At 35.4% G+C, this 26432-nt stretch overlaps 1 protein-coding gene across 6 annotated transcripts in view; it reads left to right on the forward strand.

Moving 5' to 3' along the window:
• TANC2 (tetratricopeptide repeat, ankyrin repeat and coiled-coil containing 2) overlaps positions 1-26432 on the forward strand; it is a 375880-nt gene that overhangs the window by 136706 nt on the left and 212742 nt on the right. The window contains exon 1 of one of the 6 annotated variants that reach the window (XM_045983968.1): positions 15077-15503. The exons of the other annotated variants lie outside the window; for them this stretch is intronic. The gene's annotated coding sequence lies outside the window, so the exon portion shown is untranslated. Of the gene's footprint in view, positions 1-15076; positions 15504-26432 lie in introns of those variants that run through there. 6 annotated transcript variants of the gene reach the window in all.

A 26432-nucleotide genomic window follows, 5' to 3' on the forward strand; every position in this document is an offset into this window, starting at 1 on the left:
CCAGATTCTTGTTCAGTGCTGTTTCCAGGATGTTCTTGTTCATAATATCCCAAAGCCCCTCAAGCATACTTCTTAAAATATAGATAATTAGGAGTGCCAATAGTTCATTCATTCAACACTTTAAACCGTTTGCCTATTAGATGCACTGTAAATTTAGTAAAAGTTAAATTTTGAGTATTCACATTTTTGATAGGGTTATAAATCATTGCAACCTTTTTGTAGGGTAGTTTGGTAGTGTGTATCAAAATTGTAATGCACAGGGGCGTCTCGGTGGCTCAGTCGGTTAAGCCTCCGACTCAACAGTTTCAGCTCAGATTGCACATGCACTCTCAAATAAATAAGATCTTTTTTAAGAAATTGTAATGCACATAACCCTTGATACAGTAATTTTATCGCACAGTTTATTTTACAAATAAATTTGAACAAGTTTGAAATATGTATATATCTATACATATGTATAATAAAAACTAAAATCTAAATATTTATCACTAATAGTAATCCATTTATGTCACACACACACACACACACACACACACACACACACGCATGCATTCGGTGGTGGTATGGAGAAACAGTAATTCTAACCCAAAAGTGGGAGAGGGATGACAGATTCTGTTGTGTACCTTTCTGTAGTGTTTGTATTTTTTTACCACGTGTAAAATCTGAAGTCTCTTGCAAAATGGACTCTGACTGCCATTTCTTAACTGTGTAAATAAACTTAAGCAAATTTGCTAAAAGTCTTTGTACTTCACTTTCCTTCTTTCTAAAGTAGGGATAATAGGACTTTACAAGAATTGCACGAGTTGGTACATATAAAGCTCATTAGACAGTATCTGACAAAGAATAAGTAGTCAATAAATGTCAGCCATATTTATTATAATTCCAAAAGAGATTTGGGTGACTTTCCATCAGCTCTGTTAAATACGAGTTCTGAGCCTTTGGGAGGTGATCTTCAAGTAATTTATTTAATCACCTTAAGTAAGCCCTTTTTCTTTTCTGAGGCGTAACCTTCAAATATTGATATCCAATGGATTATTATCTGGTCATTGGGAAATTTTATTTGGCCTGATTTGAAAAGTATTTGCTGCATAGATTACAATGACTGTGTGGCAGTCCAATTTAGATGGTAAGTAAGTCACAATAGCCTACGTGATCATGCTACAGCCTAGTTACTTTGATGCTAACTATGGCCAAAATATTATTTCCATCATGGATAAAAAGGAGTCATTCACTTGTTTATGATACATTCTGGGGAAAAGATTTCAAGCTATTTTGACATTAAAAACAGCCTATGCTTAATATTAGTCTACATATTCTGATGTATTTTAGTGAACTTAAGATAAATTTTTCACATGGTAGTCTTATAATTTTTGGAAGCACTGGAATTCAAGATGTACTTTCGTGAATTTTATTGTTAGAAAAAGTATAGGGTTCCTATGAAGATTGAATAAGATTTCTTAAACTTAAAACCTAATACAGAATAAACATTAAGTAAGTGTTACTTTTCATTTATTATCTTGTATAAATTGGAAATATAATCTTGAGAAAATTATTGAAAAGCCAACTTGAAAATATAAAGAACATAATGATATTGTGTCTTTATAGTCTGATTTATTGCAGTGTACTTATGATTCTGTAGCATGAGTAAATATTTTGCAATTTTAGGAAAAATATTAGAATTCAAGATCTAGTGAATTTTACTAGATTAAAAATATAGTGTGTGTGTGTGTGTGTGTGTGTGTATATTTATATATATATATGGTAGTCTAAGCTCCATCATGGCTGATGTTAAATATTTATTTATTTATTTATTTTTAAAAGATTTTATTTATTTGACAGAGAGAGACACAGCAGGAGAGGGAACACAAGCAGGGGGAGTGGGACAGGGAGAAGCAGGCTTCCCGCCAAGCGGGGAGCCCAGTATGGGGCTTGATCCCAGGACCCCAGGATCATGACCTGAGCCAAAGGCAGACACTTAACGATTGAGCTACCCAGGTGCCCCTGATGTTAAATATTTCTACTTTAATTTCGATATGGATAAAGTATCTTACCAAATATCTCACTGTGGTGCCTGGAACCACTCACATTAGAAATACTGGAAATACTTCTTTGGAAAAAGCAGATCCCTGAGTATCCCGATTTACCTAATCAACCTCACTTCAGAGATCTGTCTCATTAAATCTGGAGCCCCAGAATCTCTGTTTTTTTAAGGTTAAATGAGAAAATGTATATGAAGAATTTTAAGCTCTTTGGAATGATAGTACTAATTAAACTAGGTCTGGACCTCATTACTGTTTCTAATTCAGATTCTCTAGTTTTATGCGTTAAAGATTATGCTGTTGTAAATTCCAAGTTTTACTCAAGTGGCAGGAGTAGAGAAAAGGGGACTCTTCCATTGTTGTCCCTGTAGTCTTCCAGAACAGAAGTATAGAATGTTAAGGGGTTGTTACTTAATTCAATTTAGGTAATTTCAGTTATCATCAGTCAGTATTGTTAAAACCAGAGCTGGACAGTAGGTAGTATTCAGGAACTATTGCAATGGAGAAAAGAGACCTTAGTGCAGAACTGGGCTCAATTCTAAATTCAGTAAAGAAAGCTAAGGATTTATAGCCAAGGAGCAAGGTGAGGAGGGCAGCAAGGTGGATGGAAAATTACAAAGAGGGAGACATTGGTTAGAGGGATTCTTGCTAAAACCAGTTTAACAGGACCCTTGCTGGATTGGCCAGGGCCATCCGAAGAGGGTGGTAGGATTCTCTCTAAATGGACTTACCGGATCCCTAGACTGCAGGCTTGAGGATAAGGCTCAAGGAGGAGGCACAGTAGAAAGCAGCTCAGAGGAGCCTGATAAAGTTTAGTCAAGGACAGAGTCTTTGTCAGTATAGGTATTTTGAGCAACTAAAAGTCAACATGTATTACCAAATAAAGAATCCTTTTGCGATGTTTACACATGCTGGATTTGCAACATAATTCTTTTTAGATTTTGTAAGAACGGAACCCAGAAATTTGTATGTAAGAAAATAACTCTGTTCTACTAACTATTTTCATAATTGAATGGAAGTCACTCAGAGCGGAACTATTGTTCATAGTATTGTAGTATTTATTTATAGTAAGATTATTTATTGCAGCTATAGTATCGTTGTATATATTTCATTGAAATATAAGAGTCCTGTCTTCCTGTCCCTATTCAACCATTACTAGGGAAAGTTTGCAAAAATGCCACAATGTTCCTTAATGGAGAAGGGACCAAAATAATAAATTATTTACATTTTTCTTATGAACTGGTTTTGTTTCTGTCAGGTTAGAAGATTCATATATGGAGACTTTATCACCCAGAAAACCTTACACCTTATTATAGAAAAAGCAAATGAGAGGTGACTGGGTGGCTCAGTTAGTTAAGCACCTGGCTCTTGGTTTCAGTGTGGGTTGTAATCTCGCTGTCATGCAATCAAGCCCTGCTGGCTTTGTGCTGAGCTTGGAGTCTGTCTGTCCCTCTCCCTCTGCTCCATCCCCTGCTCCTGTTCTCTCCATCTATCTCTAGAGTGAATAAATGAAATCCTTTAAAAGAAAAAAAGAAAGAAAAGAAAATGAATTTGGTACTTAGAAAAGCAGTGTATTCGAATGTTTGGCTTCACGTAACAAAATGCATGGGCAGTGGTGTTTTTGTAGGATTGAAACAAGTGTGAAGAGCCCATAGGTCCACTTTTAAAGCCTTCTCATGCATTTCCTCAAGTTTAAGAACCCCAAGTATAATGGAAACAAATGGGCTTTGCTCTTAAAGTAAGCTGAATCCCAGCCTTGCCTCTTTCTGGCTGTGTTATACAAAGTATGTTAGTTAATTTATGCTTGTTTTGGTTTTCTCCGATACAAAAACGTGATAATTTACCTTCACAAAGGTGCTGTTAAAATGAAGTGAGATACCTATAACCGCAGCCCGGCACATAGACATTGAGTAATTGATACTTTTCTTCTAATTTTCTGCACCTTCTCCAACACACATTTACATATGAAAAAAAGAAAAAAGAGGGAGGTCGAATTTGTGACTCCAGTACTATAGGAAAATCTTTACCTATGTAAAATGCTTATGGACAGTGTGTGGCCCCTAGACCACTTGCATTAGAAATACTGGGAGTACTTTGAAAAATTCAAATTCCTGAGTATCCAAATTTACCTAATGAATCTCACTTCACAGATTCTGTCTCTAATTCTGTCCAGATTACGTCTGGAACCTACGGATTTCTATTTTTAGCAGTCTGTATTGCTCATTAAAGTTGGAACGCCGCTGCCCTGAGGAGTTACTGTAGATAATTACTTTTTTTTTTACAGTATTAAGAATTTATCTCCTCAGATTACTAAACAAACAAACAAAAAAAACCCCCACATTTTGGAAGAGCATCTTTGAAGAATGTGTTATTTACTTATATGCTCAATTTAACCTTTTCTTTTTTTTTTAAGATTTTTTTTTTTAAGATTTTATTTATTTATTTGACAGAGAGAGAGATCACAAGTAGGCAGAGAGGCAGGCAGAGAGAGAAGAGGAAGCAGGCTCCCCGCGGAGCAGAGAGCCCGATGCGGGGCTCAATCCCAGGACCCTGAGATCATGACCTGAGCCGAAGGCAGCGGCTTAATCCACTGAGCCACCCAGGCGCCCAATTTAACCTTTTCTTGATGACTTGGAGTTGTTACTATGAACATGAAAAACTGAACTAGACTCTGGTATGTCTTTTGGTGACCTACTGGAGATGTAGCAGTTTGCTCCTACCCCGTGTGCCCAAATCATTATAGTTTGTCTGTTCTCTCCTTTAATCACAGACTCTTTTGTCAGTTTTCACAACTCTATTTTTACCTATTACAGTTCTTCATCTCCTTCTGTTTGAACTTAATGAACTTAGGAATCACATCACTAAACCTGTTGACCTGGTGTATGGCATTCTCTTACTTCATCACTGAAGGCATGGGAGGGTAGGTACATCATATTGGTAAAATCCTAGGCTACATATCCATATATTAACACAAGGGAATCTGAGAAACGTAGATTTTCTAGCCATATTAGTATAGAAACACAAGTTGGAAGAGGTTGAATAAACCAGCGTATGGTGTTTGCCACCGAAGTCCTCACGTTGCTCTTGAACTTAATAGTTTCATACTTTCTCCTCTGTTAATGAATGACATATCCAAAAAAAAAAAAAAAAAAAGAAGAAGAAGAAGAAGAATGACACATCCAATCAGAGTGATATTCCGGGAAAAAAAATCCAACTTAGTGAGTCTCTGTGAGCTGTATGAATATATCAGTGGTGACTTAATCTATTTAAATAGAAAGTCTTTTAATATTTCTGTAGGTCTTCTCAGTGATGTGAGTGGTGTTAACTAATAACTGATAATATATTCTTTTGTATTCTTTGTGTACTTCTTACTGCTCCTCTGATTAATAATTGATCTCTTGGTGATAAGAAGTATTTCATAGTCTAAAAGTTGGTGCAATTTTTGTCAATCTAATTAGCATAAATATAGTCTTATAGGTGGTTTTACCTTATAATTCAAGTAACTTTAAACTAGCACAGTACAGATTCTTTTTAGCAGTTTTATTATAATGATTTATTATTAGAATAGTGGTAATGTAAGTGCTGAAATGAATTTCTTTTTTTTTTTTTTTAAAGATTTTATTTATTTATTTGACAGAGAGAGATCACAAGTAGGCAGAGAGGCAGGCAGAGAAAGTGAGAGGGAAGCAGGCTCCCTGCCGAGCAGAGAGCTCAATGCGGGACTCGATCCCAGGACCCTGAGATCATGACCTGAGCTGAAGGCAGCGGCTTAAACCACTGAGCCACCCAGGCGCCCCTGAAATGAATTTCTTTAAAAGTAGCACTTTTGAAATAATCCCAAAGGTAATAGTAACATTTTTCTACTTTTACATTTGCCTTAGTTCATAAATGGCAGATGTTGACATGCTATTTTTTTCTATTAAATATTTAATAATATTTTATAGAATTTTTGGAAATTCATATTTTTGATGTGTTTAATTATCAGAATGTTCTAATTATTATCACTGATTTTTTTTGATTGAAGTATAGCTGACACACAGTATTACATTAGCTTCTGGTGTACAACATGGTGATTCGACGAGTCTGTACATTATGCTGTGCTCACCACAAATGTGGCCACCATCTGTCACCATGATTGTTACTATGGTACCATTGACTATATTCCCTTGCTCTACCTTTTATCCCTATGGCTTATTTATTCCATAACTGGAAGCCTGTATCTCCCACTCTCCCTCACCTACTTCACTCACACTTTGACTACCCCTTTACCCCTGTCCACCATCAATTTGTTTGCTGTATTTATGGGTCTATATCTGTTTTTCATTTGTTTATTTATTTATTTTGTGTTCCAGAGTCTACATATCAATGAAATCATACGATACTGTCTTTCTCTGACATATTTCACTTAGCATAATACTCTGGATCCATCCATGTTGTTGCAACTGGCAAGATCTCATTTTTTTTTTAATGGTCATCTGTGATATCAATGGGCACTTGAGTTGCTTCTATATCTTAGCTATTGTAAATAATGCTGCAGTAAACATAGGGGTACATATATCTTTTTGAATTAGTGTTTTCATTTTCCTTGGGTAAATACCCACTAGTGAAATTACTGGATCATGTGATATTTCTATTTAATTATTGTAGTTGAAATAAGACATGGTTTATGTCTTCAGAAAGTTTTACACACCACACATATAATTGATTTATTTTTTCTTTATTTCAGTGTGCATTTATGTGTATTTATATGTGCTTGAATACTACTTTTGAAAAGAAATACTGAAAGTAATTTTATTAATCATTTAGCTCAAGGAGATAGAAGAATAAGTAAATATAAAAGAAATAACCAAAATTAAAAGCATAAATGAATAAAATTAAAAACAAAAAACCTCTTGATTAGTGAAGACACAAGCAAGTTTATTGGAAAGACTAAGAGAATAGAAAAATCTTTGTCAGGAATGATCAAAGTGAAAAAGAGAAGAGAGAGGGAAGATAAATAATATATGTAACACATAGAATAAGAAATGAAATAGTCACTGATAATGTTTTCTTATTAAAAGGGAATATAGTTAATACAACTTTATAGTAAAATAACCTAAAAAATCTAGAGGAGATAGTGGTGCCTAGCTGGCTCAGTCAGTAGAGCATATGACTTTTGATCTTGGGGCCCACACTGGTTATAGAGATTACTTAATCATAAATATACCCATACATACAGACATGGAAGAAAACAAACTGTAATTGACATAAAAATATGTCTAGCCATTACCATAGAAATCAAAGATCCCTAAGAGTCAGCAGGCACAGATGATTTTACAGGAAGTTTTACTAAACATTTAAGTAATAGTATCTGTAATAATAGATAATGTGTGTTGAGCTGTTTGTATGTTCCAGACGATATGAAGTGCTTTACATATGGAAGCAAATTTAGTTTTCAGAGCAAAAATCCCAAGTGGCTAGTCAGCAGCTTCTGTGTGAAAACTTTCAATGAGGGCAAACTTTCTACTTTGTAGCATAGCTTATTCCTTTGTTGAATAGTTTTTACTGTCAATATTCTGATTTACACAGATGGAAATCTGCTCCTCTTTTGCTCCTTCCCTTTAGTCTTAGTACTGCCTGCTAAGCTGTATGACAGAAGTAAACCTCCTCTTTCCCATGGCAGTCCTTAATATACTGGGAAGCTACTATCAGATCTGCTTTTCTCTAGCTTATCTGTCCAGTGTCAAGATGGCACTACATCTGTGTTATTTCCCTCATGTTCTATATCAAAATGGACATGACGTTATTTTGGAATTACTTTTCCTTCTGATCCCTTATTGACTCTTAGTGTTTCTCCCTTGGTAAAGATTTTATATAAACTATTTTATATCCATATTTTGCCGCTATCTAGTCCTGCAGCCCTCCCAGTTTTCTGTATGGTTTTGCAAAGACTGCATTAGTATTTTCATGTTCTTATCCTCATGTTCTTTTAGAACTCAAACGTCAGTTGTGTGGGCCTAAATTTTGAGTATATGTTTTTTATAACCTGTCTTCATAGTCATAATATATACTTCAGTAATTCTTAACAATGTTTATTTACCCTTTTTAGTTTAAATATATTTTCCTTGTTGGAGAAGATTAAGGGAAACTAAGGTGGAATAATTGTTCTATGTCTCTTGGTTGGAGGCAGGATGTTGTTAAACATGGCAAACTTTGGAGTCAGTCATACTTGAGTTCAAGCCCTGATTCTGCCATGCGTTAGCTCTGTGACTTAGTCAAGTCACGTATCTACTCTGAGCAGGTTTGCTTATCTGTATTATTATTTTCATTTTTATTATTTCTGCCTCACAGGGCATTGTATGGATTGAGTAAGATATTATGTATGTCAAGAACATAGAGTTTAACTCATAGCAGCTGATTTATAAATGAAAGCTTATAACAGAGTCATTTCTTTGGTTCTCTTTCTCATGCACTGGATCTGGCCTTCCCTTGTCCATTTTTTTATTCTAAAAATATCCCAACAATCCTTAATGTCGTCTTAGAAACACCGCGCTTCTCAGCTTAGGCTCTGTTCTTTCTTGACAATATAATTAGAGAGTTTTCCACTGTTCATTTTTGATTATATCATTCTCTCTTTGTATATTTCTTTTTTTGGACAAGATCTGTCTTTATCAGAAAATTCCTGGTATGGCCATATTTATTTCTTTGTATTTTTTCATATATTAGTGATTGTATAAATTACTTATTAATTTTTAGCCTGTATTCTCAAGCTATATTCCTTCTTAGAATTACTGACCATTGGCTCATAGCTTCTTTTCTCTGCATTTTTTAAAAAGAAGTCTGTTTGCCTAAAATATGAAGTGTAGATTTGATTTTATCCAGGATTTCTATTAGAGTAGTGCCCCCCTAAAGGGACACCTAGGATCTGGGGTGGAGAAGGCAATTTAGTAAGCTGCAGTCTGATAGCAATCACTAAGTAGAGACCTAAATAGACCCTAAATATTAGGGTGATCAGCAATAAGTAATTGTCACAGGAGGGAGGGGGTGGACCAAGGAAAGGGAATATAGGAGCAGATGACAGGAGAGTTCTAGGAGGGTAGGTGGTCAATATTGAGAATGATGTTTAACAAGGAGAACACACCATAAAACAATGTTCTTGGCAGATCTTTATGGGATAAAGTTATAGCTATATCTATAATGTGGCAGAATTAAGGCTCAGAACTCTAGGCCCCAGAGAACTGATAATGTCAAACTGGTCAAGAGCCAGGCTCTCCTGGACAAAAAACCAGTTTGAAATTCCGTACTCATTAATTTGTAAGCTGTATATCTGAACAGATTAACTCCTTTTGAGCTTCTATTTCCTCATAGGTATAGTAAGAATAATAATACCGTAGGGCTGAAAGGAACACAGAAATGTTTGTAGAGTTTCTCTATGTGCCTAGCACTTACTGATAAAATGTAAGTATAATTTGATAGTTACTTTTTATTTTTTAAAGATTTTATTGATTTACCTATTTGTTTATTGAGCACAAGTTGGAGGAGGGGCAGAGGGAAAGAGAATCCCCAGCAGACTCCCTACTCAGTGTGGAGCTCGAGGGGGTGCTTGATCCCAGAACCCAGAGGTCATGACCTGAGCTAAAATCGAGAATTGGGCACTGAACTGACTGAGCCACCCAGATACCCAGTTATTTACTTTTTAAATATCATTATTGTTACCACAGTTCAGTAATATGTAACAGTCAGTATCATATCCTGGATATAATCCTCAGTATTTAAAAAAGCCTCAAGGAAAATACATGTTAACTAGTCCTAAAATAACATGGGCCAGCTTACTTTGCTTTGGAAGAAATTATATCATCTTACTGTGATCAGTTCACATTTATCTGTAACTGTAGTAAATAGTTATTTTATCTTGTTTAAATTAATAAATAAAATTTTTGATACATAGAATCTTTCAAAATGCTAAGTATGTATAAATGGAAAAAATAATAAAAGGAATCTTAACAGAAAAGTTGGCAATCACTTTGTTAATAATCTCTGATATCATTTTTTTGCAGCTATATGGTGGTTCTAAGAGTTGGATATCACTTTCATTTATTTTTAAGATTTTATCTTTAAGTAGTCTCTATACCCAACATGGGGCTCAAACTTAAAATCCCAAGATCAAGAGTTTCACACTGTACCAATTGAGCCAGGCACCCTGGATATCACTTTTAGACATGGCAAATACCATGGAGGTTACAGGAAAAAAAGAACTTCATTGTCTATACCTTCTGTGATCTTCCCCAGAAAACTCACCACTGTTTTATGCCACAGTTCCTAGAAAGTCTGTGTTTATGCTTAACTGACCTTATCTCCTTACTTGCTTATCTGCCTACCTACTGTGGAATGTAAGCAGTTCAAAAAGGGTCAAACGTTGAATGTAAAGACTAGTATTGGTCATCAAGAATACTTCTCAGTCACAAAGCATTGTGAAAGAGGCAAATGAGTCAAATGTCCATGATTCAAAAGAAATTCTCTTAGTGATTCTCCCAACAAGAAATAATTATAGTATGGGATAATAGAAAGCTTAGTACAGAATATATATTATTGCTGTTATAATAACAGAACTTATAATGTTCAACCATGTTTTTTTCCTCACTGTAGAAAATTATATGCTCAAATTGATGTATCAGCCCGCAGAAGTAATAAACGTGGTGTGACACAATGCTCCCTCTCTGATGAACATTTTAAACACCAGAGGGCAGAATGTTCCAGAGGACATTTTCTTTATTATAAATACATCATCTTATTGTCATTTATACTTTCGTGTCACTGGCTACGTTAAAAATAAGAGATATGACCATTTTGGAATTGGGTGTATATGAGTGGTCTGTTTTGTTTAGACAACATAATGAACAGTCTTCTGATATATAGCAGAGTTTATTGAACATCTGTGTTTTCCCTACTTTCTGGTTAAAGTCAATATTTCTGGCTTCTAAAGTGATTACATTTTAAAAAAATTATATATACATCTGTATCATTTAGTGAATTTCATAAATTCAGATTCACTTAATGAATTAAGTAAAGTGAGAGGAAGGGGATTTAATGTGAATATCTTGTAGCTCAATATGCTCTTTTACATTCTATTAATCAGTAAAAAAAATTCTGAAAGAGCCACCTGCCATCAAATGATCTTTTTCAAATGTTGAGGTTATAATTTAGAAGTAACATCACACATTTGGGGAATTTTATTCAGGGGTTGGGTAATAGAGTCTACATATCAAGTGAAAGCTATATATAATGAAAATTATTCTCAGAGGTCCTGTAACTGTCATTCATGGCATTCGTTAAACACTGCCTTTTTTTTTTTTAAGATTTTATTTATTTATTTGAGAGAGAAAGAGAGAGTGAGAGTAAGAGAGAGCATGAGAGGGGAGAAATTCAGAGGGAGAAGCAGACTCCCTGAGGAGCTGGAAGCCCGATGCAGGACTCGATCCCGGGACTCAGGATCATGACCTGAGCCAAAGGCAGACGCTCAACTGACTGAGCCACCCAGGTGCCCTAAACACTGCTTTTCATTATGTCCAACATTCCAGTTTATCTTACTCTTTTATTGACCACCAGATGAATAGTTGTCTTACATGTAGAGGCTACATTATATGGTATTTAGGTATTTTATGGTATTTCTTTCTCTTCTCTTAGTCACCATTGTACTGTTGCAAATTGACATTCTAATCTGGAGCAGTAGCCATTCCTAAAAAAGGAAAAACCCAACATTAGAAATCTGGCCAAAGCTTGAAGGGTTGCCTGGGTAGCTCAGTTGGTTAAGCATCCAACCCTTGATCTCATTTCAGGGTCAGAGTTCAAGCCCTGTATTGGGCTCCATGCTGGGCATGGAACCTACTTTAAAAAAAAAAGAAAGAAAGAAATCTGACCAAAGTTAAATTGCTATAACAAGTAAGATAGATACTTTCTGACTTCTGTGGAAAAAAAAAATGATTTCATATATTTACCGCTTCACAAGTATTACCCTACCTTTAGACACTGCAGAGTTCAGCACTGATGATTACTCCTTAGAGGAAGCTTATAAAGGGGGAAGATTGAAAAAAGAATAAAAATAATATAAAAACTCTGTGTAAGTTTTAGAATGATTTACCTAAATTAAGCATAAGGGAGTTAAAAATTTGTAGCCAAGGAAATAGTTTAGCACCTTAAATCTCTCTCTACTCTTACCTTAATTAAACCCATTTTTACAAAAACCTATGTGTTTTGTCTTTTAAAGTACCTCAACCATGGCCATTTCCCAGTCAGTTCCTATAGAGCATAAACAATGTTAAAATGAATGTCAATGGAAAGTAATTATTTGTCAAAGTTAGTATTTTTTTTATAAAATTACTCTAGAATCCCTCTAATACATGGATCAGCTCAACTTGATTTGGGACAGACACAGACTTGCCCTCTTTTTCTTAAAAGTATTGAGTTCTTGGTATTCTAAAAGTAACAACTAAAGAGAATTTCCCACAAAAATAACCAATGTGGCAAGACAATATTTGATTTTAAAGCTTCACTAGAGAGAAGAGGTTAGATTATCAAGGAGAGAGAATTTGAGATGTGTTTGTGGAATTTTTAAATCTAACATAAATGCCTATTTTTAGGTTTACCCTACAGTTTTCTAGTTAGGAGAGTTGAGAAGTATTGAAAGTAATTTGAAACAAGTTTCTTACTTTGCACGTTGTTTAGTATTATCATTCTATCAAAATTGCTTATTCTCTAAGTTATAATTTTCTAAAGACATGAGCACCATATTGGGGTAGTGGGGTTACTTTTACATTATTATCTTAAATAATCCTTTAGCATTAGTCCACAACATCTCTGTTTACTATAATTTTAAAATGCAAGGGTTCCTTGCAGCAAGTATGTGCAGTGTGATGAGACCATACATTCAATCAAACAAAAAACTAGCCTGAAATATATTTTCTCTTATGGGCCATTTTCTGTCTGTTGAGTTCTATTGAAATCTTTTTTCCCTTTTTATTTTCACTGTTTTGTTTAATTAGGTATTTTTAAATATGATAACATAGATTTTTAGAATTTCAAGGCTTTACATTATTTTATTTTATTTCTATAGCTGCTTTGGGAAGAAGTAGAAAATACATTATTACTCAGACTTGACTTCTGATGAGTTTGAGTATTGGAATTAAGTGATTTACCAGGGTTATGTCTCATAAGCAACTAAGCCATTGCTGCAACCACAATCAGAAGACAAGTCAAGGATATGTTCTTTGTTTTTCTTTTTCTTTTTTAATATTTTATTTATTTATTTGTCAGAGAGAGAGAGCCTGGGCTCGGGCAGGGAGAAGCAGGCTCCCCACTGAGCAAGGGTCCCAATGCTGGACTCAGTCCCAGGATCCCGAGATCATGACCTGAGCTAAAGGCAGATGCTTAACTGACTGAGCCACCCAGGTGTCCCGGGTGTGTCCTTTCTATTAAATTGCAGTCCTTTTCATTCATATTGTACTAGGGTTATTACCATTTATGGAGATTAAAATATCATAAATTCATAATGAACAAATATGTAATTATACCAGAATTATTATACTGGTAATGTTGCCCACAGAAGAGAACCTTGTAATGAATGTTTTACCTAATTGTTTTGTTTTATTTTGCATCTTAACATTTCATTAAATACACTGTGCTAGGAAGGAAGCATCTATCCATATGATACAGAACAATTTCATGTAGAATTGCCCTATCTAAATAGATGAATAGCACCAGCGGATCATGATCCAGAAGCCTAAGGAAACTTGGCTCAGAGCTACATGTAGAGTACTGCAGGGAGAGTACTGTAACCACTGCTTAATTCACGCGTGGACACTCAACCCCAGTTTTCTCCTTCCATGATTTTTTTTTTAATATTTTATTTATTTGACAGAGAGAAATCACAACTAGGTAGAGAGGCAGGCAGAGAGAGAGGAGGAAGCAGGCTCCCCGCGGAGCAGAGAGCCCGATGTGGGGCTCGATCCCAAGACCCTGGGATCATGACCAGAGCCGAAGGCAGAGGCTTTAACCCACTGAGCCACCCAGGCGCCCCCCATGATTGTTTTTTGACACTCCTTCTGTCCCCTGGAAGGGAAGGGGCTCTTCTGGATTCCTAGATTCTCACAGGGGAAACTGTCAGGAGAAAGATTCTCCAGAGCCAGTAGGGAAAGGCTCTCAGAAGCGTGGGGTGGAATAGTAACCCTGTCCCACCATTGATTGACACAAGGAATTTCCTTGATCGTAAGTTAAGGCTATTGGCATTTTCCGGGAAGTTAGTGTCTTTTGAATCTTTCTGCTTCTAGAAGGAATATAAGAGGTAGTTTGCCGGTCTTTGAAATTAATATCATTGCTACTGTATCAGTCAGTTGATTATTCTCTAGTGTTGGTGTCTTTGAAGCTACCAGCTGAATGAAAGACATTTAGTCAGGTTTTTAGTATCTCTAAGGGTTTAAAAATAAATTTTCTGCTCTCACATTCTAGACAGTTCTTTACTTATCACTGTCTAATTTTACCATTTAACCCAGTAAATTATGGAGATACCACAGGCACATGTTAGCTTGCTAAAGTGTTATTAATCTTTTTAGTTACCTCCATGTGTGGTTTTTTTGTTAGTGTCTACTTAGTTTACTGTCTTTGCAATATTTATTCACACACTTCTGATTTGGGAATTCAGAACAGAAAAATCTGAGGAGGAATTAGTAAGAGGAGTTTATAGCTTTAAGGCATGAGGAGCTTACAGCTTTTTAATATAAATTGTTCCCAGAATCCATGTCACAGCTCCTTATATGGTGCTGCTTTTTTCCCTCTCGGTTGCTATGACAACAGCAGCACTGCACCATTCATCAGCTCTGGACCTGGGCTGCATAGCTAGCCTTCCGTGTTACTCCTGAATGTTAAGAACATCCGTGAATCATTCACTATGTTAATGCTGCGCCATTAGAAACCTAAGAACCAGTTTTTCCAGCAGTTTGCTCTAACAGAAGGGTAAACTAAACTGCGCCACAGAGAAAAATTATATAAAAACATTTCTTTTTTTTCCCTAAGGGAATCATACAATCTATATTTGCTGCAGTAGTCTGAAAGGATAAGCTGCTGTCAGGCAATCTCATGAAAAGAACTCGTCTGTGTAATCTTTCTTGAAATCATTAGCTGTTCAAAACAAATACCACATTGCATCTCTGGATATAAAAAGAAGCAGGTGATGTTGTTAGGGGTTCTAAGTTCCTGTGGGAGCATCCCTAGTGCTTTGGGACCACAGTCAACATCTGCTGTAAGAAGTATCACCTGTAACGCACAGTAAGTTCTGGGCAGTGTGAAGAGCTGGCTGGAGAAGATTGAAGTGTGGATCATTACTGACGTGTCAGATCTGATAACAACGTGACCAGTGAGTAAGAAGAAGCCTTTCAGGTTTTCAGGATAAAAGACTATATAATATTGACTAATGAGGAAGAAAAACTAAAGCCTGTGAGTATGATGAGTAGAGTATTTGTGTGTTACATGGATTTTTGAGATCTAAGGCCTACTTTGAGCTTTGTAAAAAACGAAACGCAACCTAAGAGAATTTGACACTTAGTTTTTTAGAGTAGCCATTAAGAAATGTCATTAGGCACATTTATTTAATTTTTAATTGTGTGTTCTTTTACTGTGTGTGTGTATATATGAATCTTTTAAAGTAGTTTCATATTTTAAAAAATAATTCATTGTGAAGAAAGATACTAAATTTTTAATGTAAATGTGACAGGTTGCTTTTTTTGGTAGGTTGTGATTCCAGAATAGATTTCTACTTCTTAATGCAATATCCTTATGAGTAAAATACATTAAAAAAGAAAGTAATGGTATGGGAACCTAAAACTGTTTAAGCCTGCTTCCTTAATACATCAGATCTTTCTTATCTTATCAACGAAGTACTTACAAATGGATGTTCTTGCAGTTTAAGGATTTTTTTTTTAAACTTGACATTATTTGCTAGTTTGATTTATATTGTCTGTTTTCCCAGTTGGGAAAGGTAAATTATTTACCATTCTTATATTTTTAGGCCATTTAGTAATTATAAATTTAAGGCAAATTGAATTTATAGATTGGATTTTCTCACAAGATTCGGTCTCTTTCCTGGCTCTTAATTCTTTTCCCTTTTTAGTTCCTCAGCTAACCATGGTAACTTAGAAATGTGCTAAAAGTAGGAACTTTGGTTTTTCAAAATTAGAATATTCAGACTGGTGTTCAGCTACCTCACAAAAGAAAAAGGCATTTCATCTGGGTTTATACTTTCAGTTAGTTATCTTCCTGAATTACTCTTCTTAAATGCATGTTATTCAGAGAAGATACACTATAGGGAAATAACTGTTCCTTTAATCTGCACAAGTAGAGGGGGGAAAGATTTTCTTTCTTTGTTGTTACTTCATTTTGATTTCTATTCTTCCTTCCATTTTTGAGATTTTTGCCTACAGGTCTGTACATATGACTTTGCCCAATGTTTAAGAAGCCTTTAAATAGGAAGAATTAATATATTAAAGAATAATGAAAGTACCAATCACTTATATTTACTGTCATATTTGTGTTTAATAAAAGGATTTTATTTTTATTTGAAAGCCTATAATTAATAGATTAAGTAAATTGACTATTCATACTTTAACCATTGCTGGATATGAAAATAGGAATTTTGAATAGTATGTATATTTAGTAACTGTGTACATTGTCAGTTGACACTCTTTTATGACTCCACACAAACAGATAACTAAAGGATTTTGTATTCCATTATCTCTGAAACCATAATTCTTATTAAAAATAACAAAGACTAATTTGGACTCTTTCTAACAAGAATAGTATTTTGATCATATTTATTTATTTTAAAGTAATCTTTGTATCCTATGAAATTTTTTTCTGTTTGGAGCCTTGCTCAATGGATTATTCCAGAAAGGTTGTATATAAGCATATTTGTTTGTTTGTAAAGTGTTAAATTAAAATCTACCCGTGAAGCTGACTATTTTGAGAGATTCTGCAGTAAGGTAATTTGGTGAATCTATGTATCATGGACTAGGTTTTCTTAAGTAAGAGCCGTCTGTTTTTTTTGGTGTTTTTTTCCCAGAATATAAAGATTCAAATTACAGATTTAACTGGCAATATGCTATGAAAACTTAAGCCTCATGCTTTAGATTTGTAGTTTAACCCCTCAGTTTCAAAATCTTCAGGTTTACTTTCTGAAATCCTTTGAAGTCTTTTCAGTATTATTCATATAGTAGGTAACTGCCTAAATCATACATTGATAGTAGGCATTGCTTTTATTTGGGGAGGAAATGTGCTAGTAAAGAAGTAACGTATAGAATTTATAAATATAAAAGGTATAAGTTTCTTCCCTAGTTTCCATTAGCTAAAACTTAAACAGTCATTCTAATAATAACTTCTGGATATCTAGAAACTTATTAGTACCACTAAAAAGGTTTTACAAGGAAATAGGTGCTTCGTTTATGCCAAAATCTACATTAAAATTTAAAATCTCACACTGGTGATAAATTATTTTAGAAGAGTGATTCCTAGTTATTTATTAGTTACTTTTGTGCTCAGGGGAATCAGCAGTCATAATGTTTCTGTGATAAACGTGTCTTCTTTATCACTCCAACATTATGTAGTAAAACCTTTTAACCACTTGTCAGTGTTGCAGCTTAGGACATGTTAACCTCTCCGAAGTCTCCCTTCTATACAGTTAATGAACTAATGCCTTTTTGCAGTGTCATTGCAGACATCGAGAAAGATACTGTATGTAAAGGATTTAGTATAGGGCTGAGCACAAAGGAAACATTTTTTAAAGTAATTTTCTTCTCTACTCTTTCTCTCCACCGATCTATTTCAGTGGTACTTGGGCTTTACCTTGGCAGTACCTTTAGGACAGAGGAATCTGAATGCATACCAGTAGCTTGTGGGATGTAGCCTAAAGGGCTTCCTAAAGCAAATGTGGAGGCGCCCATGTGGTGCAGTCCTTTGACCCTCTGACTCTTGCTTTTAGCTTAGGTTGTGGTCTGAGGTCCTGAGATGGGGTTTTGAGATCCTCCTGCATTGGCCCTGTGCTCAGAGTGGAGTTAGCTTGGGATTCTCTCTCCCTCTCCCTCAGCCCCTTCCACTTATTCTCTCTCTCTCTCTCTCTCTCTCTCTATCGCTTGCTCGCTCTCTAAAAGTAAATGGATAAATCTTTAAAAACAAAAGCAAATGTGGAAATTTCCTGAACCTCATATTTCTTTTCCTTTTAAAAGAGTCTGCATTCTACATTTTTCATCATAGAAAATGTTTCTAAAAAAATATTCGAGTGGGCACCTGGGTGGCTTAGTGAATTAAGCCGCTGCCTTCGGCTCAGGTCATGATCCCAGGGTCCTGGGATCAAGCCCCGCATCGGGCTCTCTGCTCCACAGGGAGCCTGCTTCCTCCTCTCTCTCTGCCTGCCTCTCTGCCTACTTGTGATCTCTCTCTCTGTCAAATAAATAAATAAAATCTTTAAAAAAAAATATTTGAGTAAAACTCACTCTTCAGGAAAACATGCCACATTTCTTCCTATTAAACATGCATGCCCCCAACACATTACTACCTATGTCTATGAATTTCTAAACGTAAAACATACTACTTAGATCTCTTGGCATGCGTATCATTTTTAGGAAATAAAGATTGTGAAATAAAAAAAGTATGTATTTCTCTGAAGAAACAGATTGAGAATCAACAGTCTGGGACAAAAAATGAATCTGATTAAAGCTGAAAATGTACTCAGTTCAAGAGGAGTAGTGGTATGGAGCTAGGTCAAGCTGTAGTGAGTTGAGAGAGGAATACCTTCAAGTCAGAAATAAAAATGATAATGGAGAAACTAAAAGCATTTTTTAAAGCTGTGAGAGTCCTACAATAAAGGAACCTATTGGCCTGTTTAATCTCACACCTCTAAAACTCAATTTGACAACAGACCCCCTTTTTTTCTTAACAACTCCAGCAAAATCATGACAGGTAAGCATTTCAAGGAGCATACTTAGGGAAATAAATGACTGAAGGGAGTTATTATGTCATTTAGAGGGAAAGAAGAATGGGTAACTGTACAAAACGAAGTTTGGCAGCAATCATTTTGGCACTGCAGAAGATTATGTAAAAGTTAAATTTTACTTAAATTCCTCCCAAAAATTGTGCTTTAATATTTTGAAGAAGAGTATTTTTTTTATTTTTTTAAGCTGGAGGAAAGATGGTCATGTAGATTAGCAAGTGAAATGAGAAAGTGACTTGAGTAAGTACTTGGAGCAAAAGTGTACAGGAGATACAAATGGTAGACACTTCAGTTTGTCTGGAACAGAGGTTTCGTGAAGGATGCTGTGGAAGAGGATAGCAGGACCAGACTGAGGAGGCCTTTGGGGCAGTGGTAAACTAAGATGGTAGCAGTGGAAAAGGTTCAAGGAAAGAGAGGTTTTGAGAAATAAGATAATTGGTGATTGATCAGTTCTAGGATCTGGGAATGTGGGATATCTGTCAAAGATGATGCCAAGACTTGAAGATGGGACTTGATAGCCTCACCAATAGGAATAGAAGGACTGAGACAACTGGTTTTAGAAGAATCAGGCACACTGAGTGGCTGCAGGATATTATAGTGGAAATCATGTCTGCAACATTTTAAAAAGAAGTAACACTTTAACATCTAAATTGGTAAGTTATACACACAGAGAGTAGTTAAAACTTGAAAAGTAGGTAAGAAAAAAAAAATCTCTTGAAAATGAGAGTAAAGGGGTACCTGAGTGGCTTAGTCGGTTAAGTCTGCCTTCGGCTCAGGTCATGATCTCAGGGTCCTGGGATCAAGCCCCGCATTGGGCTCCATGCTCAATGGGCAATCTGCTTCTTCTCTTCCTCTCCCTCTCCCCCTATTCATGTTCTCTCTCACTTTTTCTCTCTATCTCAAATAAATAAAATCTTTAAATTTAAAAAAAAAAAAGAAAATGAGAGTAGAACATATAAATAGAAAAAGTGAGAAATGAGTATTTCATGAGCATATATCAGGCATTTTTACTTGAACTCAGGATGTTTTTTCAAAAGCAGTTTAGATTATTATGGCCCTGATTTTACAGATTAAGAAAACAAGACCTAAGCAGGTTAACCATTAAGCAATTTAAGCATAAGAGATCAGGATTCCAACTTAGGTCTTTTTCTAACTTGAGTACCTACTCTCAGGGGTTAAGAAGTAAATCTTAAGGAATATCCACTTACTGGACCAAAAGGGGGAAAACTGTGTTAAAAACATGAGATAAATAAGGAGCAGTCTGAAAGACCTGGAAGGCCTGAGGTAGTAAAACTATTATGGAAGCTGAAGTTAGAGGGGGAGTTTTCAAGTATATTTAATCACCATTTTCAAATATAGAGGTCAGGAATATAAATTCATATGGGAACATGAAACTATTTTTTAAGTGATTCTGCTTTTTATTTTCTGAACTGTAGATGAAACTCTTAGCTGCAGTCATCTGCATTAGACAAATAAATAATTGCATTCTGTTTCTTGGAAGAGGAGAAAGGAGAGAGGCTGCCTAAAACAGGTGTGAGTGGAGAGTATTTCAATGTTCAGAGTATTTCAGGGTGAATTTATGTTACTTCCAGGAAAAATTGGTTTCATACTCAGACCAAAACAATTGGTAAGTGTACAATTTCCTCTTCCTTGTTTGAAAGAACTTCCTTCCCTGAAAGAATGAACAGGCAAGTGTATTGTCATATTAATATGATATAATGAGAAGCTTAGAATTGTGGTAAAATTGTACATTCAGTACAGAGTGGGCTTTTCATGTTAGTATTTATGAGAAATACTTGTTTTAAGTTATTTCACAGTATAGTTTGGCATAAAAGGCTATATAACATGGTTTGTGGACTCTGGAACCAGATTGCCTATGTTTAAATCCTGACTGACACTCACTAGTTCTGTGTCTTTGGGCAAATAATCGAACCTCTCTGTGCCTCAGTTTCCTCATCCATAAAAAACAGGTCATAGTAGTATCTACTTCGTACTGTTGTTGTGAGGACTAAATGAGTAAAATACTTTGAACAGTTTCAGATCAGAATTGCCCAATTGTTAACTTTTCTTGTGATTTCTTATATAATTTAAGTCTTGTCACCTTACGAGGCAGAACCAGTATTTATCCTCTTTATTACTATATTTCAGTTCTTTAGGACAATGCTTAGAATACAGTGGATATTTATAGTAGATATTCAATACACATTTGTTGAATAAATCAATGAAACATTCTGAGCTTACCTAGGGCTTCAGTAATATTCTTGCTTGAATACCTTCAGCAAGCAAGCCAAGGCAGATTAACCCTTGTATAATGTGAAACGTAAAGTCTTGAAGGTGCCCAACTCACCATTTTGTTTATTGATCAGATTTGTGATGGTAAACACTTTTAAACTGAGGTTCAAAGTCAGTATGACAAATTGGTCTGGCTCTTCCTCTCCTCCCTGATTCTCAGGATTCTCTGAAGATATTATTATAGTACCTAGAAAAGGAAGAAATGGTTTTCTTCATGCCAATTCTGACCTGGTTTAAGAACTTCCTCGGGAAAACTTGCTCTGATGTATGAGGTCAGCTTACCTAAGTTTCAAGGCTGGGGCATACTACGTTCTAAGTCTCTCACTTTTAAGTACCAGAAAAGGTCAGGTTTAGTTTGGCAAAGCTGAGATTAAGAATTACTGTTGTTTTTTTTTCTTTTTCTCACCACTGGATCTTCTCTATTGTGTTGTGGAATTCTCTTTATTGTCCTAGTATTTTCTGCTCGTCCTCTTTCTGGGGATAAATCATTGCTTTAATGAATAATCTTTTTTTTTTTTCTTTTTTTTTTTTCCATTTTATTTATTTTTTCAGCGTCACAGTATTCATTCTTTTTGCACAACACCCAGTGCTCCATGCAAAACGTGCCCTCCCCATTACCCACCACCTGTTCCCCCAACCTCCCACCCTTGACCCTTCAAAACCCTCAGGTTGCCCCAACCTCCCACCCCTGACCCTTCAAAACCCTCAGGTTGTTTTTCAGAGTCCATAGTCTCTTATGGTTCGCCTCCCCTCCCCAATGTCCATAGCCCGCTCCCCCTCTCCCAATCCCACCTCCCCCCAGGAACCCCCAGTTTGTTTTGTGAGATTAAGAGTCATTTATGGTTTGTCTCCCTCCCAATCCCATCAGTCAATCGGAGAAAGACAACTATCATATGATCTCCCTGATATGAGGACATGGAGAAGCAACATGGGGGGGTAGGGGGATAGGAGAAGAATAATGAATAATCTTTGTAGCTATGTTAGTATCTTGTCTGTTTAGCTTTGATTATTTCAAACTGTGAGCTACCTCTTCTACTTCTAAATTAATTTTATTTTGATTTTAATAATTTCATTTTTCCTAGATTATACCTTGGATTTTGAAAAGACATTTTTTTGTTTACTGTTAATCTCTCTGAAGCAATTTTATTGTATATTTCTAGTATTGCTTTTGACACTTTACTTCTCAAATAGTTTATTGTTAAGAATATGGTTAGTAGACCACCAGATACTGTTTGGACTTGAATCACTAAGTTGTACATATGAAACTAATACTGAACTGTTTGTTAACTCACTGGAATTTAAGTAAAAACTTTAAAAAATATATATACTCAATAGAATGTCAGATAACTCCCTTTTATGGAAATCTATTCATGCTTTATTCCCCATCATTATTTAGGTCATCTCTGTCTTTTAAATTATGGACAGTGGCTCTCATCAGTCACCATAGTGGATTGGCAGGATTTTATACTCTGTGTTTTATTTCCAAATCTAAATCTTGGTGATTGGTCCCTTGTAGACATCTTGTTATCTGGATGGTGTTCAGATAAGTTTCTGAGTCCAGTCTTAACATTCTCATCTGCATTCTACATGTAAGTGTACCCTAGGCAGGATGTGTTAGCTCTGCTAGTAACAGGAGAAACTTTCTTAACTGACCTTCACTTAACCACTTGCACGATTGAATAATGTTCTCCATTCCCTTTTTGACACCCCCTGACTGTTGTTGGGATAAGATGGATATCATAGGCCAGTTGGCCACCTTCTGACTTACCCTGGTGCTTCTGTTATCCAGTGGCGGCATGTGCTTACTAAGAGGCAATTAAATTACTGCTCATTGTACTTCTTATTAGGATCATATAACTAAAATTTTTATATATAAACTAATGAAATATAGATGCAACAAGGATGTCATTTATAAAGGTACCATTTCTAAGAAAACTCTTTGAAAATCTTGGAAAAAATCAATTAAAATGTCAGCAAAGATAATTTGCTAAAAAAAATGCTATAATGAATTAGGATGAACACTGAGGGGGATAAGATTGATGGTGCTTAAGGGTACAAACTTGTAACAGGTAGTAAATAAGCTACAGAGATCTAATGTACAATATAATGAATATCAACAATTACATATACTTATGTATGTGACAAATATTGCTACATCACCAGTCATACTACATATCTAAAGTATCAGTAACACGCTATACACTTTATACAATGTTACATGTCAAATTTATTCGATTAAAAAACACTTAAAAATCCATCTGTACTTAGGGTATCTAAATTTGTTTTATTTTAAAGAAAATGAATGCACTGTATATTTTAGCATAGTTTATATCAGAAAGAAAAACTGGAATTCATGTTCAAACAGAAAGGCTTTGGCTTCACATCAGAAGTTTGGTGAATAAATGTGCATTTATATTTTAAGTTTAAGAATTTCATATATGTACCATTTTTTTCTTTCCCCACTTCTATCAAATTTTTAAAAATCTGATGGTTCCTATCAGTGTCGCATATGAGGACTTCTGGTATGTACATTACCATCATATTTTTTTGAAAGCCCTGAACGCATTTGGGAGAATCATGAGAAGAGTCATAGTTTGTGTGGAATAGATCTGTGAATTCTGGTTTCATCTGTATAGGACTAAGGCCCAGGATTAATTCTAAGTAGGGATTTGTGTTTAGTAACATGTCACTCCTGTCTATTAAGTTTAAATACCATCTGTCAAACTAGGGAGTCATGTAAAAAGAATATTCTGTTCCTTTGGGTAGAAGTGCATACTTCAAGGTAGTGTGCAGAAGTAGTTAAGTTACTGGACTTTGTATTCAGACATACAAAGTTCAGTTTCCAGCATTGCCACTGTAAAAAGTGGGACTTTTTACAAGTTATTCCTACTCTCTCAGTTTCAATTTCACTGTTTATAAAATGTGCATAATACGAGTAACTGCCTCGTAAGAATGTTATGAGGATAAGCAAACAAGGTATGTCAAGTGCCTAGCTTTGTATATAGTAAATCATATATTACCTATGTGTATACCATTAGAATATGCTCACAGTTAGACACACAAACTGTTAGGTGATCTTTATTATTAATAGTATAAATAATGTTGAAAGCTGATAAAAATATGTAATAGAGCTAGTAAACTGAGATAGACATATGTATGTACAGAAACACATAGCAGGGGCGCCTGGGTGGTTCAGTGGGTTAAAGGCTCTGCCTTCGGCTCAGGTCATGATCCCGGGGTCCTGGGATCAAGCCCTGCATCGGACTCTCTGCTCAGCAGGGAGCCTGCTTCCTCCTCTCTCTCTGCCTGCTTCTCTGACTACTTGTGATCTCTTTCTGTGAAATAAGTAAATAAAATCTTAAAAAAAAAAAAAAAAGAAACACATAGCAACAACTAAGAACAAAAGAGTTAACATTGTCAGTACCTGTTGGTATAAGTCCAATTAAAATGAAAAAATAAATTATATTCACCACCTTCTACTTCCCTTATGGCAACCCTGTTATATGTCTACATAATTACAAAATAGGAAATAAAATCTGGCTACTTATAGTTCTCCAGTATTTGAGTTAATTATTTCTTTCCTTTTAGCCAAATTTTTTTCTCATTAGGTAGCACCATAAAGTTGTATTCTCTTCTGGTAGCTGTTTGTTAATTCCTTTCTTAAAAGGAGTCAGTACTGACAATTACTTTATAAATCTGTTAATTTACTGTTTACATTTCAGGGGACATGGCCTACCTAACACATAATTGAATCTGTACAATAATAAAACTGTTATTTGGGGTATTATTACCAAACAATTCTACATATCTTTTTTCTTTTTTTTTTTAAGATTTTATCCATTCATTTGACAGAGAGAGATCACAAGTAGATAGAGAGGCCGGCAGAGAGAGAGAGAGAGAGGGAAGCAGGCTCCCTGCTGAGCAGAGAGCCTGATGCGGGACTCGATCCCAGGACCCCGAAATCATGACCTGAGCTTAAGGCAGCGGCTTAACCCAGTGAGCCACCCAAGCGCCCTACATATCTTTTTAAGAACAAAATAGTTTTTTTCTGCCAAGAGGCTTCCCTGAGAATTTGAAGCTCTGATTTAGTACAGTTGAAATTATATTAACACTAAATTCAGAACTCCTGTAATATACATACTTCTCTGCAGCTTACATTGATATGCACAAACACCACTAAAATCTATAAACAGTTACTAAATCAGTTTATTTTTGAGGAATCTAAAAACAAAACATAAACTTTTTATTCCTTCAAAGTAGTGGGAAAATGAATGTAGCGAATTTTTAAAGATTCAGACACCATTAATGAAGATTAAGCTTCAGGAGGTTAAAACTGAGGAACATTGAATAGATCAGAAGACACAAAATACTGACTAGAATTTTAAAACCCGGGAAAGGTTTTTCAAGAATTGTGGCTAAATCGAATTTATTTAAAAGACAATGGCTCCAGTCAAACTGCTTTGGAATATGTTGTGTGATAACAGTAGGAATAGAAGACTGATTCTCCACTGTGCTTTTTCTAGTGGAGAGTCTGTGGCTATAATGGTGGAGGACACATAACATAAACGCTGTCGGAGAAATGGAAAATACCAGGATCATTTGTTGACTGCTTATATATTTTGATTTTTCTTGCTGACCACTCCCTTCTCCACCCCATGAAAAAAGGGAAGGGGGGGATTAAATGTATATCTCTTACCAAATATCACATCATCATTACTGTTTCAAGCAAAATTTCTTTTTTTTTCCTGTTTGCATCAGTTGTGTGGATTTGTGTGAGAATTGGTTTTCATCACGTGACTGATACAAATACCCAATATTAATGAATGTTCAAATCAAGTGTAAACCACTTACTTTCAAGACTTTTTGTATGACATTATTTCATACCTTTTATATTGGAGATCATCTGAATTGGTGAGTTTAGAGTGTGGTCTATGGACTGGCATCATCAGCATCATCAGCATCACCTGGAAACTTTTGGGAAGCATAGATTCTTGGGCCCTGCACCAGACTACTGTATGAGAAACACTGAGGATGGAGTCTACCAATCCAAGTGATTCTGATGCATGCTAAAGTTTGACATTTACTTATCGAGA

This window comes from Meles meles, chromosome 18 (assembly GCF_922984935.1).
Source record: "Meles meles chromosome 18, mMelMel3.1 paternal haplotype, whole genome shotgun sequence".
In the NCBI taxonomy this organism is placed as follows: domain Eukaryota; kingdom Metazoa; phylum Chordata; class Mammalia; order Carnivora; family Mustelidae; genus Meles; species Meles meles.